Consider the following 19,644-nt stretch of genomic DNA (forward strand, 5'->3'; position numbering starts at 1 on the left):
TGATGGTTAGGTTCATGTGTCAACTTGGCCAGGTGATGACACCCAGGTTTCTGGTCAAGTAAGCACTGGCCTAACCATTACTGCAAATACATTTATGGCTGGTTTATTAAATCATCAGCCAATTGGCTGCAGCTGTGACTGATTACATCAATGAAGTGTGTATTTTCCACAATGAGAGAATGAAATCAGCTGCATTTAATCTAATCAGTTGAAGACTTTTAAGTGAGACAGATAGAGGACCTTCACTTCTTTAGCTGACCAGTGAAGTGTTTCCTGAGGAGTTCATCAAAGTTGTCAGTTTGTTGCCTGAGGAGTTCATCAAATACATTCATTAGAGTTGCCAGTTTGTTGCCTGAGGAGCACATTGAACATCTTCATTGGAGTTGCCAGCCTGCTGCCTGCCCTTTGGAATTTGGACTCAGGCATACCTCCAGTGGCATGAGGAACTTTTATAAATCTTATATTTATGCATAGCTTTTGTTAATTCTGTTTCCCTAGAGAACCCTAACTAATAAAACTTGGTACCAGTAGTGGTTCTTTAGAAACAGAATTCTTAAAATGGGATTTTACAATTGGTTTTCTACACTGATTAGGTTCAAAGGCACTGATGACTACATTTACAATAATCAAGATGGCACTGAAAGTCCATGGCATGAATTGGCAATGGAGATAAGCAAAATATCACTGTTTGATTCCCCTAATCATGCTCTTGTATGAAGGAAGGCTCTGGGTGACAGTATTTTTGACACCTTCACAGAGTTTTGCAGAATTAAGAAGTATAATGACGTTGACTGGTTGCTCTTAGTTACACTGGATAAAGTTATGAGAAAGGGAAGAGCTAAAGTCTTCAAATTTAAAATGTAAACACCGTATGCCAGATGTAAAGATTTCTATGTGTGCCTTGAAAGAAAATCCTATTTCCTGTGGCTGCAGACTTGAGATTTCTGAAAACCAGACCCAGAGTCTCATTGTGCAAGTAGCAGGTTTACAATGTAAACTAAAATATCAACCTTGCAGGGTGTCTGCTGCTAAAGTAAAGGCATTGACTGGAGAAGAATGGGATACTGAAACTTGGGATAGGGACATATGGATTGATAATAATGGCAGGAAGGATATTGGAACCCTGTATTCTGCTAAGCCTTTGTTAGATATACCTGTAGTGGGCTGTCCTGAGGAAACAGAACCCCTATCTCCAGTTTGCCCTGGGGAAAGAGCTTCCACACCTCCAGTCTGCCCTGAAGATCCTGACATCCAACCTCCACCTAAAGAGATTAACCTATCAGTGCCTGCTCAACTTGTAATCACCTCCACTGAGGAAGCATCCCTCACTCCTCTGTCTGGAGAAGATAATCCTGTTTCATGAAAGGAAACTACAACAGAATGTCCTGAGGTAAATGGCTTGCAGGATGCTTCTAATTCTCTTAATGACCTACCCCCACCACCAGTCTTTGCTTCAAGACCTATAACTAGACTAAATTCCCAACAGGCACTGAAGGGTGAGGTACAAAGTGTGACTCATGGGGAAATACATTATTCTCAAAAACAACTTTATGAGTTTTCCAACTTATACAGACAGAAATCAGGGGAACATGTGTGGGATTGGATATTAAGGGTGTGGGATAATGGTGGAAGGAATATAAGGTTGGATCAGGCTGAATTTACTGATATTAGCCCACTAAGCAGAGATTCTGCATTCAATGTTGTAGCTCAAGGGGTTAGAAAGGGCATTAATAGTCTGGGTGGTTAGCCAGAACATGGATCAAGAGATGGCTGGCATTACCTGAGGTCAAAATGCCAGAACTGCCCTGGTATAATGTAGAGGAGGGGATTCAAAGGCTTAAAGAGATTGGAATGTTACAGTGGATGTATCATGGGAGACCTGCTCACACACCTCTGGAATGCCCAGAGGACAAATCTTTCACCAGGACTGTGAGGAATAAATTTGTGAGACTAGCTCCATCATCCCTGAAGATCTCTGTGGTAGCCCTTCTCTGTAGTTCAGATAGTACTATGGGAACTGCTGTCACTGAGACGGAATTCTTAAACACAATGGGATTAATCAGATCCTAAGTCAGTAGAAGCCACGTGGCAGCAGTTAATCATCGAAGACAAGGTGGGCATGCCTACTGTAATGGAAAGCAGACGAAAGGCAACAGTCAAAATAATCTGACTCACAGAGAATTATGGCATTGGCTAAGTAGATCATGGAATACCCAGAAGTAAAAATTGATGGGCAGTCTACTAAATTCTTGCTTGAGCTGAATAAGCAGAAGTATTCTAGGTCAAGTGAACAAAAATCTACCTTGAATTACAAAAACAGAAAGTCATGGCCCCTTAATCAATTCCCCGACATGAGACAGTTTACAGATCCAGAGCCCCTTGAATGAGGGGAAGGTCAGGTACACTTGGGGAAGGACCCTGTTACACTACCAAATATGTATACTGTAATTTCTATAGCTCCATGATATAAATTTCCAGTTTGGACAAATCTTTCTTAAAAAAACACCAACTTTTGAAAAGTATGCTAGTATGTCTTAAGCACAATTCTTTCTTCTAGCTTTTGTATGGTCAATGGAATCACTGTGGCCTCACTGGTGAAAGAATTATCAACACTCTTCACAAGTTACATGTTTATCAATAGTCTTGGTTAACATAAATTCAGTATTTTTTTCTTTAAATATGTGGGGTATTAATGAAAAAAAAACATGAGGTTACATATTTTTCTTTTATTTTGTTAGTGCTAAACTGGATAATTGCAGAATAAAAAAAATTGCAGGTAATTGTGTTATCACCAAACAATAAAAGGAATAAATAATTTTAGATTTATAGCTCATAATAAATTACAAAACCGTGATAGTAAGTCAATGAGACAATCTCGTGTTCTGAGGCAAGGGATGCTTATCCTCTGTTGCTTACATGTGTTTCAGCTACCCCTAAATTTTAATTTTCCATTTTTTACTACTTCAAAAGACTAGAAGTGTGAGGACCAGACATCTTGCAGACTGCTATCATAGAAATGGTACAACTGCCTGTTATCCCAAGTGGCCAGCTGAGGCAGGCTGGAGTGCTTCTTACACCACTATAGGAGGCTGGAAAGAGTTAGTAATCACATACCAATCCAGCCCAAGCATAGTGTTTTATCTATGAGCCACCTGCATACTGCTCTTTTTTTTATCTTCATTTTATTGAGATATATTCACATACCATGCAGTCATACAAAACAAATCGTACATTCGATTGTTCACAGTACCATTACATAGTTGTACATTCATCACCTAAATCAATCCCTGACACCTTCATTAGCACACACACAAAAATAACAAGAATAATAATAAGAGTGAAAAAGAGCCATTGAAGTAAAAAAGAACACTGGGTACCTTTGTCTGTTTGTTTCCTTCCCCTATTTTTCTACTCATCCATCCATAAACTAGACAAAGTGGAGTGTGGTCCTTATGGCTTTCCCAATCCCCTTGTCACCCCTCATAAGCTACATTTTTATACAATTGTCTTTGAGATTCATGGGTTCTGGGTTGTAGTTTGATAGTTTCATGTATCCACCACCAGCTACCCCAATTCTTTAGAACCTAAAAAGGGTGGTCTAAAGTGTGCATAAGAGTGCCCACCAGAGTGACCTCTCGGCTCCTTTTGGAATCTCTCTGCCACTGAAGCTTATTTCATTTCCTTTCACATCCCCCTTTTGGTCAAGAAGATGTTCTCCGTCCCATGATGCCAGGTCTACATTTCTCCCCGGGAGTCATAATCCACGTTGCCAGGGAGATTCACTCCCCTGGGTGTCTGATCCCATGTAGGGGGGAGGGCAGTGATTTCACCTTACAAGTTGGCTTAGCTACAGAGAGAGGGCCACATCTGAGCAACAAAGAGGCATTCGGGAGGAGGCTCTTAGGCACAATTATAGGGAGGCCTAGCCTCTCCTTTGCAGCAACCATCTTCCCAAGGGTAAAACCTATGGTAGAGGGCTCAACCCATCAAACCACCAGTCCCCTATGTCTGTGGTCATGTTAGCAACCATCGAGGTGGGGTAGGCCAATACCCCTGCATTCTCCACAGGCTCCTCAAGGGGGCACTACATCTTTTTTTCCTCATTTTTCTTTTTTTTTTTTTAACTTTCCCTTCTTTTTTAAATCAACTGTATGAAAAAAAAGTTAAAAAAAAACCAAACATACAGTAAAAGAACATTTCAAAGAGACCATAACAAGGGAGTAAGAAAAAGACAACTAACCTAAGATAACTGCTTAACTTCCAACCTGTTCCTACTTTACTCCAAGAAAGTTACCTAATATAGCAACATTTCTGTGAACTTGTTCCTACTATATCCATCAGAAATTAACAGACCATAGACATTCCTGGGTATCCCCAGAACGTTAAATAGCTTATCTGTTCTTCTTGGATTATTGTTCCCCCTTCCTTAATTGCTCTCTATTGCTGGTTCCCCTACATTCTACATTATAAACCATTTGTTTTACATTTTTCAATGTTCACATTAGTGGTAGCATATAATATTTCTCTTTTTGTGCCTGGCCTATTTCGCTCAGCATTATGTCTTCAAGGTTCATCCATGTTGTCATATGTTTCATGAGATCGTTCGTTCTTACTGCCATGTAGTATTCCATTGTGTCTATATGCCACATTTTATTTATCCACTCATCTGTTTAAGGACATTTGGGTTGTTTCCATCTCTGGGCAATTGTGAATAATGCTGCTATGAACATTGGCGTGCAGATATCTGTTCGTGTCACTGCTTTCCGATCTTCCGGGTATATACCGAGAAGTGCAATCGCTGGATCAAATGGTAACTCTATATCTAGTTTTCTAAGGAACTGCCAGACTGACTTCCAGAGTGGCTGAACCATTATACAGTCCCACCAACAATGAATAAGAGTTCCAATTTCTCCACATCCCCTCCAGCATTTGTAGTTTCCTGTTTGTTTAATGGCAGCCATTCTAATCGGTGTTAGATGGTATCTCATTGTGGTCTTAATTTGCATTTCTCTAATAGCTAGTGAAGCTGAATGTTTTTTCATGTGTTTCTTGGCCATTTGTATTTCCTCTTCAGAGAACTGTCTTTTCATATCTTTTGCCCATTTTATAATTGGGCTGTCTGTACTATTGTCATTGAGTTGTAGGATTTCTTTATATATGCAAGATATCAGTCTTTTGTCAGATACATGGTTTCCAAAAATTTTTCCCATTGAGTTGGCTGCCTCTTTACCTTTTTGAGAAATTCCTTTGAGGTGCAGAAACTTCTCATCTTGAGGAGTTCCCATTTATCTACTTTTTCTTTTGTTGCTTGTGCTTCGGGTGTAAAGTCTAGGAAGTAGCCACCTAATACAAGGTCTTGAAGATGTTTTCCTACATTATCTTCTAGGAGCTTTATGATACTTTCTTTCATATTGAGATCTTTGGTCCATTTTGAGTTAATTTTTGTGTAGGGTGTGAGGTAGGGGTCCCCTTTCATTCTTTTGGATATGGATATCCAACTCTCCCAGCCCCATTTGTTGAAAAGACCATTATGACTCAGTTCAGTGACTTTAGGGGCCTTATCAAATATCAGTCGGCCATAGATCTGAGGGTCTATCTCTGAATTCTCAATTCAATTCCATTGATCTATATGTCTATCTTTGTGCCAGTACCATGCTGTTTTGGCAACTGTGGCTTTATAATAAGCTTCAAAGTCAGGGAGTGTAAGTCCTCCCACTTCGTTTTTCTTTTTTAGAGTGTCTTTAGCAATTCGAGGCATCTTCTCTTTCCAAATAAATTTGATAACTAGCTTTATCAAGTCTGCAAAGTAGGTTGTTGGAATTTTGATTGGGATTGCATTGAATCTGTAGATGAGTTTGGGTAGAATTGACAATCTTAATGACATTTAGTCTTCCTATCCATGAACATGTAATATTTTTCCATCTTTTGAGGTCCCCTTCTATTTCTTTTAGTAGAATTATGTAGTTTTCTTTGTATAGGTCTTTTACATCTTTGGTTAAGTTTATTCCTAGGTACTTGATTTTTTTAGTTGCTATTGAAAATGGTATCTTTTTCCTGAGTGTCTCTTCAGTTTGTTCATTTCTAGCATATAGAAACATTACTGACTTATGTGCATTAATCTTGTATCCTACTACTTTGCTAAATTTGTTGATTAGCTCTAGTAGCTGTATCATCAATTTCTCAGAGTTTTCTAGATATAAGATCATATCATCTGCCAACAATGACAGTTTTACTGCTTCTTCTTTTCCAATTTGGATGCCTTTTATTTCTTTGTCTTGCCAGATTGCCCTGGCTAGCACTTTGAGCACAATGTTGAATAACACTGGTGACAGCGGGCATCCTTGTCTTGTTCCTGATCTTAGAGGGAAAGCTTTCAGTCTCTCACCATTGAGTACTATGCTGGCTGTGGGTTTTTCATATATGCTCTTTATTATATTGAGGAAGTTTCCTTCAATTCCTACCTTTTGAAGTCTTTTTATCAAAAACGAATGTTGGATTCTGTCATATGCTTTTTCAGCATCTATTGAGATGATCATTTGATTTTTCCCTTTCGAATTTTTAATGTGTTGTAATACATTGATTGATTTTCTTATGTTGAAACATCCTTGCATGCCTGGAATGAACCCCACTTGGTCATGGTGTATGATTTTTTTAATGTGTCTTTGGATTCGATTTGGAAGTATTTTGTTGAGAATTTTTGCATCTATATTCATTAGGGAGATTGGCTGGTAGTTTTCCTTTTTGGTAGCATCTTTGCCTGGTTTTGGTATTAGATTGATGTTAGCTTCATAAAATGAGTTAGATTGTGTTCCATTTTCTCCAATGTTTTGAAAGAGTTTGAGTAAGATTGGTGTCAGTTCTTTCTGGAAAGTTTGGTAGAGTTCCCCTTTGAAGCCATCTGGTCCTGGGCATTTATTTGTGGGAAGATTTTTGATGACTGATTGGATCTCTTTGCTTGTGATGAGTTGGTTGAGGTCTTCTATTTCTTCTCTGGTCAGTCTAGGTTGTTCATATGTTTCCAGGAAATTGTCCATTTCCTCTACATTATCTAGTTTGTTAGTTTGTTGCCATACAGTTGTTCATAGTATCCTCTTATAATTTTTTTAATTTCTTCAGGATCTGCAGTTATGTCCCCTTTTTCATTCATTATTTTGTTTATATGGGTCTTCTCTCTTTTTGATTTTGTCAATCTAGCTTGGGGCTTGTCAATCTTGTTGATCTTCTCAAAGAACCAACTTTTGGTGATATTTATCCTGTCTATTGTTTTTTTGTTCTCTATGTCATTTATTTCTGCTTTAATCCTTGTTATTTCTTTTCTTGTACTTGGTTTAGGATTGGTTTGCTGTTCATTTTCTAGCTTCTTCATTTGATCCATTAGTTCTTTGATTTTGGCTCTTTCTTCCTTTTTAATATATGCGTTTAGTGCTATAAATTTCCCCCTTAGCACTGCTTTTCCTGCATCCCATTGGTTTTGGTATGTTGTGTTCTCATTTTCATTCGTCTCTATATATTTAGCAATTTCTCTTGCTATTTCTTCTTTAACCCACTGATTGTTTAGGAGTGTGTTGTTTAACCTCCAGGTATTTGTGAATTTTCTAAGTCTCTGATGGTTATTGACTTCTAGTTGTATTCCATTGTGGTCAGAGAATGTGCTTTGAATAATTTCAATCTTTTTAAATTTATTGAGGCTTGTTTAATGTCCCAGCATATGATCTATTCTGGAGAAAGTTCCATGAGCACTAGAAACGTATGTGTATTCTGGTGATTTGGGATGTAATGTCCTGTATATGTCTGATAAATCTAATTCATTTATCAGATTGTTTAGGTTTTCAATTTCCTTATTGGTCTTCTGTCTGGTTGATCTATCTATAGGAGAGAGTGATGTGTTGAAGTCTCCCACAATTATTGTGGAAACATCAATTGCTTCCTTTAGTTTTGCCAGTGTTTCTCTCATGTATTTTGTGGCACCTTGATTGGGTGCATAGACATTTACGATTGTTATTTCTTCTTGTTGAATTGCCCCTTTTATTAGTATGTAGTGGCCTTCTTTGTCTCTCAAAACATCCCTGCATTTAAAGTCTATTTTATCTGAGATTAATATTGCTACACCTGCTTTCTTTTGGCTGTAGCTTGCATGAGATATATTTTTCATCCTTTCACTTTCAGTTTCGTTGTGTCCCTGTGTCTAAGATTAGTCTCTTGTATGCAACATATTGATGGTTCATTTTTTTTGATCCACTCTGAGAATCTATATCTTTTAATTGGGGAGTTTAATCCATTTACATTCAATGTTATAACCATGAAGGCATTTCTTGAATCAGCCATCTTATCCTTTGGTTTATGTTTGTCATATTTTTCCCCTCTCTCTATTAATATCCTTTATTATACCCATACCAAATCTCTTTAGTACTGAACCTTTCTCCAAGTCTCTCTGTCCTTTCTTTGTTTCTCTGTCTGTAGGGCTCCCTTGAGTATCTCCAGTAGGGCAGGTCTCTTGTTAGCAAATTCTCTCAGCCTTTGTTTGCCTGTGAAAAATTTAAGCTCTCCCTCAAATTTGAAGGAGAGCTTTGCTGGATAAAGTATTCTTGGTTGGAAATTTTTCTCACTCAGAATTTTAAATTTATCGTGCCACTGCCTTATCACCTCCATGGTGGCTGCTGAGTAGTCACTACTTAGTCATATGCTGTTTCCTTTGTATGTGGTGAATTGCTTTTCTCTTGCTGCTTTCAGAACTTGCTCCTTCTCTTCCGTGTTTGACAGTGTAATCAGAATATGTCTCAGAGTGGGTTTATTTGGATTTATTCTATTTGGAGTTCGCTGAGCATTTATGATTTGTGTATTTATGTTGTTTAGAAGATTTGGGAAGTTTTCCCCAGCAATTTCTTTGAATACTCTTCCTAGACCTTTACACTTTTCTTCCCCTTCTGGGACACCAATGAGTCTTATATTAGGACGTTTTATATTATCTATCATATCCCTGAGGTCCGTTATGATTTTTTCAATATTTTTCCCCATTCTTTCTTTTATGCTTTCATTTTCCACTCTGTCATCTTCCAGGTCACTGATTCGTTGTTCAACTTCCTCTAGTCTTGTACTATGAGTGTCCAGAATCTTTTTAATTTGGTGAACAGTTTCTTTAATTTCCATAAGATCATCCATTTTTTTTTTTTTTTTATTTAGTCTTGCAATGTCTTCTTTATGCTCTTCTAGGGTCTTCTTGATATCCTTTGTATCCGGTACTATGGTCTCATTGTTCATCTTTAGTTCTTTGAGTAGCTGCTCCAGGTGCTGTGTCTCTTCTGATCTTTTGATTTGTGTGCTTGGGCTTTGGTTATCCATATTGTCTGGTTTTTTCATATGCTTTATAATTTTCTGTTGTTTTTGGCCTCTTGGCATTTGCTGAACTTGATAGGGTTCTTTTAGGATTTGTAGACCAATTGAAGTCCTTATCTCTAATTTATCAGATCTACAGCTTCGTGGAGTACACTTTCTCTAACTAACCAGCAGGTGGCATCCATGAGCCACCTGTTCTCCACAAGCCAGTTCTCTCCTGCTTAGCCTCTTTGGTGAGTGGGAGAGTGAGTCTTGTGGGGTCCAATTGGTGTACCAAGCTTGCTTGTGTAGTTGCTGTTGCCCGCCCTGTATATGGGGCGTGTTTCTGGGTGGTCAGGGAGGGGGGGTGGCTCTAAAAATCAAATCTCCCTGGTGATCCTAGAGTTTTAAAGCTGCTGCAATAGTCTAATCCTTCAGTTCAGTCCTGCCACAGTTTGTCTCTGCCACTGACCCACAAGTCCTTGGTATTGGCATGTGGCTCCTGAGACTTGCAAGTCGGCCCCTCTTCCAGGATGTGCACTCCCGGTCCTCTGTTGAGGGATGACTGTGCTATGTCACAGGTGAGTGCCGTCCCCCCAGGGCAGTTCTGGGCTGCTGGGCTGTGTAGGGAGGCTCCCAGTCTGCTGAAATGATGGCTGAATGGGGCTCTGTTAATTCACACTGCTCCCCCTTCCCAGCTCTGGGACATTCAGCTGAGGTTGCAGGGAAGGCTAATGTCCACACCCAGTTTTGTGATGTGTGCCTGTTATTTGAAGCCCTTCCATCAGACTGGGTTGTCTGGGGCACCTCTGGGCTATGGGGCTGGCAATGGGCAGGAGTGTTTCCTGTCCACCAGGATGATGGCTGTGAGCGGACACCCCTCTTTTCTTGGGAAGTTGTGGTGTTTAGTGAATTTTCTCAGCCACTGGATTATTGCCTTTTGTCTCAGAGCTCTCTTAGTTCTGTTCTTGTCTTGACCTGCCCAAATTGCAAGTCTTTGAAGCTTTCTGTATTGGGCTTCTTAGAGTAGTTGTTTTAGAAAAAGAAAAAAGGATTAAAAAAAAAAAAACGGGGGCCCTCCTCAGAGATCTAATGGGTTATTGAAATGCTAAGAGACAAAGCAATTAGGGCCATTAAGGAAAGGTCCACATGGCAGAGAGATCAGCTTTTCTTTGGATTTACATATGAGCCTCAGGGCCTGAGCTCTGCCCTTCCCCTTTCTATGTTCACCAGAACTCCAAAAATCCTCCACTTTATTTTGGAGTTTTTCACGTTGTTTTTTTCTATGCCTGTCTCCTCTCTGCTGGGCTGGCTGCTCTCAGATTCTCTGGTGTCTGGTCTCAGTCTATCTATGGTTGGAGTTTGGATCAGTAGAATGAATTTCTGATAAGGGCTGCCAGTGCAGTTCTCCCTTCTCCTTCCCGGAGCTGACAGCCCCTCCTCCCACGGGACTGAGCCTGGCAGGGAGGGGTGCGGGTCCCCTGGCCCCAAAAACTTACAGATTTCACTGATCTCAGCAGTTCCACATTTTCATGAGTGTTGTATGTAGTATGCCCAAAGTCAGATTGCTCTGTGGTGTCCAGTCCACGCAGTTCCTGGCTTTTCCTCAGATAGGTTTAATGAACCTTAAACATTGAAGACAATAATTACAAAATGTGTAAAATATTAAAATATTAAAAGGAACTTACACACATTTGATACTGTGAAACCTTGAACTGTGGGACTGAGATTTTGAGTTACCACATTTCTCCTGCCATTTCTTCAAAGCTCCCTTAACCTCATTGTTCCTCAAACTGTAGATTAGGGGATTCAGCATGGGGGTAATGATAGTGTAAAAGCTGACACCACCTTATCATGGTTAGCCTACCTGTAGGATTTGGGTCTCATGTAAATAAAAATGGCAGCTCCATAAAAGAGTCCCACCATGGCCAAATGTGATGAGCAGGTTGCAAAAGCCTTCTTGCAGGATTCTGTGGATTGCATGTGGAGAACAGCAGCTAGGATGAGACTGTAGGAGGTCAGGATGAGGGAGAAGGGGACCAGAAGTATTCACACACAGCAGATGTACATGACATTTTCGAAGACTGATGTGTCAGCACAAGCCAAGGGCCCTAGCATGGGGGCTTCACGGAAGAAATGATTGATCTCATGTGCACTGCAGAAAGGGAAGCTCAGGGTAGCAGCAGCCTGCATGAGCCCATCAGCTGCTCCCAGAAACCAGGACCCTGCAGTCATTCTCAGGCATAATTGCCAGTTCATGAGGACAGGATATCGCAGTGGGTGACATACAGCTACATAGCGATCATAGGACATGGCTGCCAGGAGGAAACTCTCTCCACCACCCAGAGTGAGGGAGACAAAGATCTGTAACCCACATGCAGCAGGGGAGATGGACTTCTTGCCAGTCAGAAATCCAGCAACCATTCTGGTCACAATGGTGGAAACCAGCATCATGTCCATGAGGGAGAGTTGGCTCAGTAGAAAGTACATGGGTGTGTGAAGGCGGTGGTCCTGGTGAATCAGGATGATCATGAGGGCATTCCCCAGCAGGGAAGCTATGGCTATTGTCAGCACTCCTGTGAAGAGAAAGAGGTGGGGTCTTGTGTGCTGAAAGAGTCCTAGGAGAATGAAATCGGAGGTGGTGTTTCTCTTCTCCATGATTTCTCCTGGAGTTCACAGTAAATGGAAACATAGATAAGGAAGGGGTTTTCATCATTCTACTAAACTTAGTTTGACTGTATAACCTTCTGGAAATATGCTGGATTTGGGATTCACATCTGGATTCAAAGCACTAACTTTTCATTTAAAATAGTTCATCTTGGCTTATTACTTCTGTCTTCTTTGGCTAGACATTTTTAACGTTTCAACTGAAATAGAAAAAGCTGTAAAAGACTAAATGATGATAAATAGTTGCTTTTAATATTCTTATATTATTTGTATGATTATTATTGTGTTTCTGTTGTGTGTACTGGAATACCAGTTGAGAAAAATAACCAATTGAGAAAAGTAACACTCAATTTAGGAGTCTGTAATTTATATTTTCTTGAGTCACAGATAATTTAAATTCAACTTTTTGAAAATAAACATACTCAAATTATTTTTAAATAAACAAGTTACTGTTGTTATATTGTGGGTTACAAAGACCAAAGAATGGAACAGATGCTTAAGAATAAAACAAAATCTCCCCTTTGAAGAAAAAAATAACAATATTCAAAGTAATAGACAAAATAATTTTCCTTTAATTAAATATCTGTGCTTATTCACCTGATTTTAAAAATTCATGCATTCTAAGTTTTTACTCCCTGCCCTAGATTCTTCAGTATGTGCTCCTCACATTTGGAAAAATACAAGATCTTTCCTCAGTCTATGGCCAATTACCATTTTTATCCACACAATTTACTGCCATGGAGATTTACAGGATCCAGGTCAAAAATACTATTGTAAACATGAGGGAGTTTTGATGTTGATGTATGCACAAAAAGAATAATAATACTTGTAATAATCTCAGTTTGCCACCTCATGAGCATTGTACGAACAGACACAATAACATACAGTAACACATGTACCTTTGAGATGGCTTGTTTGGGCATTGAAATTCAGTTAGATGAACAGCCTACTTTATCTCATCAAACCTTTGTCAAGCTTCTTCATTTGCACTACCTTCTTTCTGGTATATTTAGACCCTTGTTTTATATACTATATAAATTTGAAATTATCTTACTATAATAGCAGTAAGATAATTTAATAGAAAGATCAGTTTAAATGTATGCCTTAATTTTCGTTCATGTTTGTAGGGCTAATTCTGCTGATTTTTTTTTTTACTAAATATCATTCAAAGCATATTTAAAAGAAAAAAATATTGACATTATGGATACACACTTGCATTTATTTGCTAAGTGAAATATTCAGCCCTTATACTCAGGATATACCTAGTAAATTAATAGAATGTGGACAGATGCTTATAGATATTTCTTCTTTAGGTAAGCTTGTGGACTGAATTAATTCTAAGCTATATAAATAGGATATATAGAACTGAATATTTTTTAAAAAACTATATAGGTATGGCTATGATATATGTACTTTTCCAGAAGTGGGAGGGTTTTCCCCTTTCTGGTATAGGTGATAGTTTACTAAGTGTTTAAGTATATATACCTATATACTTGCACACAAATACACACACATCCATCAGAGAATGGAAATAAACTCTTTTTGTGAGTGTTTTCTTCAAAGTACTGACACTTTGCTCTTATTATTTATCTATTCTAGGCCCTTTAACTATTATAGATCCTTTATTTGGACAAAATCTAAGCAATCTTCTGCCAGTTAATCCAAAATCCTTGCATTTTCTGATGCCTATAGGGAAATTGATTATAGTCACCTTCTCCATATTCACACTTACTTGTAAGCACTGGTAGATAGTCATTGCCCTGGCTATGGATTTTCATTCCAAATTCTTCTTTTCTCTTCCTTCTGCCAACCAGCACTCCACAACCAAAGTGTCTCTATGCCCACACAATATTGAAATAATATGGTCAATCCCTTGAAACAGCCAAAAAGTTTCAGTGAAAAATTCCACTAAAATAAACCCATCATTTGACTTATTTGCTTATTCAAGAAGAATTTTTGGCTTGATAACTCAGAACATTTCTTACATCTTCAGAATATCAAGTGGACAGTGAGAAGACTTTCAATTTCTATCATTTACAAAAGGAAGTTTACAAAAATTGCTCTGCCACTCAAAATTTTCATGTAAAATACCAAACACATAAATATGAATAATTTGAAATGTCTTTCTAAAATAAAGGTAAAATAATTGTTAATCAAATTAGACTCATCTCCATAATAGGGAACATAGTTAATGAGACATATGTATATATAGATAACTGAATCTTTTGATAGGTCACTAAACCTGTTTTCTTACATCAGTTTTGAGGGTACTGCTTTCAGTCCCTGGTCTCATGCTATATTTAGTTAAAAGTCCTATATGAGCATTTAAAATTTCTAACACTTACAAAATAACTTCCCTGGAGCAATGCCACTTAAATGATAATTCACCTTTGGCAAGGGAGCAAGTATTCAACTGTTTCTTAAGGTGTGAGAGTGCAATGAGATAATTTACTCTTCAGGCTTTGTTAAAAGCTAAAGCAATGTGAGTGGCATTCTAAAAAAGGAAATGCAAAGAAGAGGCTAGAATTAATGGAGGCAAAAATTGGAGTTCTGCTCATTGTTACTCCTTGAACTGACCAAAACACACTTAATTGTCTGAAATAAATATTGTTCTTTTTCTGAAAATAGCTAATAAGAACAATAGACTTTATTCATTGAGCATTCCTACATGTTAGTGACTATGCTCAGCATTTTACATGCATTATTTTAGTTAAGATTCAGAGTCCTTTGATCTATGAACTTCTGCATTTTACAGGAAAGTAAACAATATAAAAACTTTACATTAAATGTCTCCATTTAACAATTCTGAAGAAGCAGTTAGAAGAAATTTGATGTTTAAATCACCTTAGATGTGTGATTCTCAAATGCTGGAGAACATCTGAATAACACAGAGGGCTTGTTAAACACAGGGTGGGAAACATAGGAAGTTTCTTATTAAGTATGTTCTAAAGTGGGACCTGAGAATTTGCATTTCCAACAAGTTTCTGGGTACAGCTGATGCTGCTGATCCAGATATTACATTTGAGAACACCTGCCTTAAATATCCTAGTTAAAGGTGAATTTTGACTCTATCTTTGGCTGTATTTCACTGCTTTGATTATCTAAAAACTAATCAATTCCAAATACAAGGTGGTTAGTTTTGTCTTTGTTGTTTTCTGTTTTTGTTTAATCTTTCTTTAGTCCTTACCCTTTCCATGACCTTGGATACCCATTAGTAATGAGAATTTTACTGAAAGTTTCTTTAAACAGATAATCAGCTGTACCAAGGATGGATGAGACCAGAGATGTATGAAAGAAAATTTTAATAGTACATACAGGTCCTGGAACAGAAAGTGGTAGCATGCCTAACATAGAAGCCTACACATTAAGAATCTAGGCTCAGTGAAGCAGGTGGGAGCAAGAGGGACACAGTGGACCTGGGGACTGTGCCTTTTTACTGTTATATGTGTGAGGCTCTAGCAGTTGGTTGAGCAAGAGTGGGAATTGAAGAGTACGTATTTAACTTTGGTGGGGTATGAACCTGGGTGAGACTCAGGGAAGAGAGGGAAATGCCATTCATCTTGTATAAGCAGGTTTCAGGGACCTAACAGTAGGGTCTAAGATACAGAGGTGTTATATCCTGACAATGAAAAGCCTTTGATACTATTCCCAACCTCAGAGATGCTGAGGCATCATGATAGTGTGAAAAAAAGTCCCTATTTTACTTTAGTTCACTTCATGCATCATATGCCTCACTATAAAATATGTATAATACAATTCCTTACTTGTAGGATTATTAGAAAGAATAAAGAAAGTACATGTAAAGCACCTGGAAGATTATCTAGCCCATAATATATACTTCATATTGACATTAATTATCAACATCATTGTAATCTTTTGAATAAAAAACAATTTTCTCTCTGTGTTAGTTTAAAGCTGTTATGTACCCCAGAAAAGGCCATGTTCTTTGAATCCATTCCTGTGGGTGCAGACCTGATGTAGGTAGGACTTTTTGATTAGGTTATTTCAATTGAGATGTGACCCAGCCCATTCAAGGTAGGTGTGCCAGTTTGGATGTATTATGTCCCCCAAAACACCATGTTCTTTGATGCAATCTTGTGGGGGCAGACATATTAGTGTTGATTAGGTTGGAATCCTTTCATTGAGTGTTTCCTTGGAGATGTGACTTAATCAACTGTGGGTGAGAACTTTGGATAATTTCCATGGAGGTGTTACTACCCCACCCATTCAGGGTGGATCTTAATTGAATCACTGGAGTCCTATAAAAGTGTTCACAGACAGAAGGAGGTGCTGCAGCCAAGAGAGACACTTTGAAGAATGCACAGGAGCTGAGAGTGGAGCTGGAACACAACCTCGGATCAGCAGATGCCAGCCACATGCCTTTCCAGCTAACAGAGTTTTCCAGACACCATTGGCCTCCCTTTGGTGAAGGTATACTTGTGTTGATGCCTTCATTTGGACATTTTCTTGACCTTCAGACTGTAACTTTGTAAACAATACACCCCCTTTATAAAAGCCAATCCATTTCTGGTATTTTGCATAATGGCAGCTTTAACAAACCGTAGGAGTAGGTCTGAATCCTTTTACTGGAGTTATGTATAAGAGAGATTAAATTAAGATAAGTTCACAGAAAAAGCCCTGGAGAAACTTAGAGAGGAGCCACAGAAGTTCAGAGAGAAAGCCACTGGAGCCAGAAGCTGAAAGCAACAGAACCTGGGAGAGAAGGATAAACAGACACCAGCCATGTGCTTTCTTATGTGACAGAGGTTCCCAGATGCTGGCAGCGTTTCTTCAGAGATGGTATCATCCTATTGATGCCATAATTTGGACATTTTCATGGCCTTAGAACTACAAATTTGTTAGCTAAAAATCCCCATTATAAAAGTCCACCAATTTCTGGTATATTGCATTTTACTAGCTTTAGCAACAGAAACAGTCTCTAAAACAGTGTTTATATTGATTCTGGCTTAAGTATTATTAAAAATTACCTAAAACAGAAATTATGGTAAAGTGAGGATAACAAGTCCTTTGTTTTTCAATTTTATTTTGAAATAAATTCAAACTTATAGGAACAGTTGCAAAAACAATATAAACCCATACACAGAACTCCAGCATACCCTGAACCCCCTCCCCTGATACCCTGATCCACCAAATTTAACATCCTGTTCCACCATCATTTCTTTCTTTCTCTCCCCATCTATCATCCATCATCTATTGCTCTGTCCTCTGAACATATGAGAGCAAGCTGCATACATCTTTGAACAAGCAACATAATTCACATATACATTTCCCATGAACAAGAACATTCTTTTATACAATTACATTAAGCACAGCTAAAAAGTTCAAGAAATTCAACATTGATGCAAACCTTACATTCTATATTTCCTTTTTTTCTTATGTCTCAACTATGTCCCTTTGAGCCTCCTCTCCTCCATCCTCAGATCCCATCCAGGATCATCCTTGGCATTTAATTGTCATTATCTATTTAGACTGTCTTCTATTTTTTCAATTGTGGAAACATATATACAGCCTAAATCTTCCCATTCCACCCCCTCCCTAACATTCCATTAGTGGGATTTGGACATTCAGAATGTTGCGATGCCACCACCTTCCCACCATCCCTTACTAGAAATTCCCCTTCACCCCAAACAGAAACCCTATGCTCATTTCTTAACTCCCCATTGACCTTTCCCCCACTTCTCATAACCCGTACTCTACTTTTCATCTCTATGGTCATATTCTCTGATACTTTCTTTGTGTTTACTGTGGGGCTTAAAGTTAACATCTTAAATCTATAACAATCTTGTTTTTCTTTGATACCAACTTAACTTCAATAGGACACATAAACTATGATCCTATACTCCTCCATTCCCCCACCTTTATGCAGTTCTTGTCAAAAATTACATATTTTACATTGAGTCCAAAACCACTGATTTATCATTACATTTTATCTATTTTAGATCCTGTAGGAAGTAAATGGAGTTACAAATCGAATATACAGTAGTATTGGTATTTATATTTACCATGTGATCTTTACTGGAAACCTTTATTTCTTCATGTGGTTTCAGTCAATTGTTTAGTGTCCCTTCCTTTCAGCCTGCTCAACTCCCTTTAGCATTTCTTTAGGACTGATCTACTGATGATGAAGTCCCTCAGCTTTTGATTATCTGGGAATGTTTTCATCTCTCCCTCATTTTTAACCTCCAGGTGTTTGTGAATTTTCTAAACCTCTGATGGTTATTGACTTCTTTTTGTATTCCACTGTGGTCACAGAATGTGCTTTGAATAAATTTGATTTTTTTAAATTTATTCAGGCTTGTTTTATGTCCCAGCATATGGTCTATTCTGGAGAAAGATCCATGATCACTAGAGAAGAACGTGTGTCCTGGTGATTTGGGATCTAATGTACTATATATGGCTGTTAAATTTCTCTAGCTCTCTCTCTCCTTTCTTTGTTTCTCTGTTGGTAGGGCTCTCTTTAGTATCTGAAGTAGGGCAGGTCTTTTATTAGCAAAATCTCTCAGAATTTGTTTGTCTGTGAAAAATTTAAGCTCTCCCTCAAATTTGAAGGAGAGTATTGCTGGATAAAGTATTCTTGGTTGGAAATTTTTCTCTCACAGAATTTTAAATATGTCATACCACTGCCTTCTTGCCTCCATGGTGGCCACTGAGTAGTCACTACTTAGTCTTATGTTGTTTCCTTTGTATGTGGTGAATTGCTTTTCTCTTGCTGCTTTCAGAATTTGCTCCTTCTCTTCAGTATTTGACAGTCTGATCAGAATATGTCTTGGAGTGAGTTTATTTGGATTTACTCTATTTGGAGTTCACTGGGCATTTATGCTTTGTGTATTGTGTAGAAGATTTGGGAAGTTTTCCCCCAAAATTTCTTTGAATACTCTTTCTAGACATTTACCCTTCTCTTCCCCTTCTCAGACACCAATGAGTCTTAAATTTGGACATTTTATTTTATCTAACATATCCTTGAGATCCATTTCAATTTTTTCTATTTTTCCCCATTCTTTCTTTTGTTCTTTAATTTTCTGTTCTGTGGTCCTCAAGGATGCTGAGTCTTTGTTCAACTTCCTCTAATCTTGTATTATGAGTATCCAGAGTCTTTTTAGTTTGGCCTACAATTTCTTTTATTTCCATAAGAGCTTCTATTTTTTAATTTACTTTTGCAATTTCTTCTTTATGCTCTTCTAGGGTCTTATTTATGTCCTTTATATCCTGTGCCATGCTCTTCTTCATGTCCTGTATATCCTGTGCCATGCTCTGGTTGTTTGTCTGTAGTTCTTTGATTAACTGCGCCAAGTACTGTCTCTCCTCTGATCTTTTGATTTGAGTGTTTGTGTTTGGGTCTCCATATCATCTGGTTTTATCATATGCTTTAAAAGTTTCTGTTGTTTTTGGTCTCTCAGCATTTGCTTTACTTGATAGGGTTCTTTCATGATATGAAAAACACCAATCTCTCATTTGTCAGATCTACAGCTTGGTGGCGTACACTTTAACTAGCCAGCAGATGGCATCCACGAGTCACCTATTCCCCTCAAGTCAGTTCTCCCCAACTTTGTCTTTGTGGTGTGTGGGGGTCTGATTCTTGTGGGGTTCAACTGGTGCACCAAGTTTGGGTGTATTGTTGGTACTGTCTGCCCTGAATATGGGGTG

General features: G+C 38.3%; 1 pseudogene; it reads right to left on the reverse strand.

Moving 5' to 3' along the window:
* Positions 1-10,996: 10,996 nt before the first annotated feature.
* Positions 10,997-11,970, reverse strand: LOC119524634 (annotated as a pseudogene).
* Positions 11,971-19,644: the final 7,674 nt, after the last annotated feature.

Source organism: Choloepus didactylus, assembly GCF_015220235.1.
Source record: "Choloepus didactylus isolate mChoDid1 chromosome 11 unlocalized genomic scaffold, mChoDid1.pri SUPER_11_unloc3, whole genome shotgun sequence".
Classification (NCBI taxonomy): domain Eukaryota; kingdom Metazoa; phylum Chordata; class Mammalia; order Pilosa; family Megalonychidae; genus Choloepus; species Choloepus didactylus.